General features: G+C 46.9%; 1 pseudogene; it reads left to right on the top strand.

Moving 5' to 3' along the window:
• LOC145474011 (large subunit ribosomal RNA) lies at nt 1-960 on the top strand (annotated as a pseudogene; the record flags this gene model as incomplete).
• Between the last annotated feature and the right edge of the window lie 1051 nt (nt 961-2011).

Below are 2011 nucleotides of genomic sequence, written 5' to 3'. Positions count from 1 at the left end.
GACCTTGTGAAAAGACATGAGAGGTGTAGAATAAGTGGGAGCAGTTCGCTGCGCCGGTGAAATACCACTACTCTTATCGTTTTTTTACTTATTGGATGGAGCGGAGGCGAACCGCAAGGTTCACTTTCTGGACTTAAGCCGCCCGCTCGCGGGCGGCGATCCGAGTCCAAGACACCGTCAGGTTGGGAGTTTGGCTGGGGCGGCACATCTGTCAAATGATAACGCAGGTGTCCTAAGGTGAGCTCAATGAGAACAGAAATCTCATGTAGAACAAAAGGGTAAAAGCTCACTTGATTTTGATTTTCAGTATGAATACAAACCGTGAAAGCGTGGCCTATCGATCCTTTAGTCTTTAGGAGTTTTAAGCTAGAGGTGTCAGAAAAGTTACCACAGGGATAACTGGCTTGTGGCAGCCAAGCGTTCATAGCGACGTTGCTTTTTGATCCTTCGATGTCGGCTCTTCCTATCATTGCGAAGCAGAATTCGCCAAGTGATGGATTGTTCACCCACCAATAGGGAACGTGAGCTGGGTTTAGACCGTCGTGAGACAGGTTAGTTTTACCCTACTGATGAAGTGTTGTTGCAATAGTAATTCTGCTCAGTACGAGAGGAACCGCAGATTCAGACAATTGGCATTTGCACTTGGCTGAAAAGCCAATGGTGCGAAGCTACCATCTGTTGGATTATGACTGAACGCCTCTAAGTCAGAATCCGTGCTAGAAAGCAACGATGATTACCTCCAGAGAACTTTAGGCGAACCAGAATAGAGGACTTCGGTCCTCATGCGTCCCAAGGTGCCAAGGAGGACAAGAACCTCCAAGGCACTACCGATAGCAAATTCTAATGTTTCTGGAGATAAATCCTTTGCAGACGACTTAAATAAAGAACGGGGTATTGTAAGTTGTAGAGTAGCCTTGTTGCTACGATCTTCTGAGATTAAGCCTTTGTTCTAAGATTTGTTAAAAACATGTCTTTTTTTTTCTTGAAGTCCAAGAAGGCTCCCCTCGTCTGCCACTGGCCGGAGGGTGCCAAGGAAGAAGTGGTGCCTGCAGGCTTGGGCTAGCTTGTGGCAGCCGAGTGATGTAAAGGAGGCCACGTCTGGTCTGGGACGTGACTGTGAATTTTTTTTTTAAAGTCCAAAAGGCTCCCCTCGCTTGGGAGCTGGCAGTGGAAATTTTTTCTAAGTCCGAAAGGCTCCTCTCGTTTGAAATGGTTTGACTCGGGGAGCCTTTTGGAGTGCTTGAAATTTTTGGGCCAGGTCCCTTTCGGACGGTTTACTTTGTGGACTTGTCGTAATTTGATTGGAAAGATGTTTGGGCAATTGGGCTTTGGTTTTTTGGTTTTTGTTTTATTGGCTTTTGAGTGGGGGAGCCTTTTGGACTTAGGGTTAGCGTTAGGGTAAGCCTAGGGTTAGAGTTTAGGGTTAGGGTTAGCGTTAGGGTAACCCTAGGGTTAGAGTTTAGGGTTAGGGTAAGAGTTAGGGTGAAGGTTAGGGTTAAACTTGGCTAAACTTGGCGCCTGCACGTAACTTAAGCTGGCCAATAGTTTCCCGCAAAAAGTTTTGAAAATGGTGAAAATCTTAAGGGTGCTTATACTATAGGGGACCGACACCCTGTTTTAATTTAGTAGAACACACGCCCTCTTAATGATGATGTGACAGCGCCAAACCTGGCACCTGCACGTAACTCGAGCTGGCCAATCGTTTCCCGCAAAAAGTTTTGAAAATGGTGAAAATCTTAAGGGTGCCTATAGAACAGGGGGACCGACGCCCAGTTTTAAGATAGTGTAGCACACCCCCCTTAACGATGATGTGACAGCGCCAAATCTTGCGCCTGCACGTAACTCGAGCTGGCCAATCGTTTCCCGCAAAAAGTTTTGAAAATGGTGAAAATCTTAAGGGTGCTTATAGAATAGGGGGACCGACGCCCAGTTTTAAGATAGTGTAGCACACCCCCCTTAACGATGATGTGACAGCGCCAAACTTGGTGCCTGCACGTAACTCGAGCTGGCC

This window comes from Orbicella franksi, unplaced genomic scaffold, assembly GCF_964199315.1.
Source record: "Orbicella franksi unplaced genomic scaffold, jaOrbFran1.1 SCAFFOLD_220, whole genome shotgun sequence".
NCBI lineage: Eukaryota > Metazoa > Cnidaria > Anthozoa > Scleractinia > Merulinidae > Orbicella > Orbicella franksi.
Note: the sequence above shows the minus strand (reverse complement) of the source record. Positions and strands in the feature narration are given on the sequence as shown.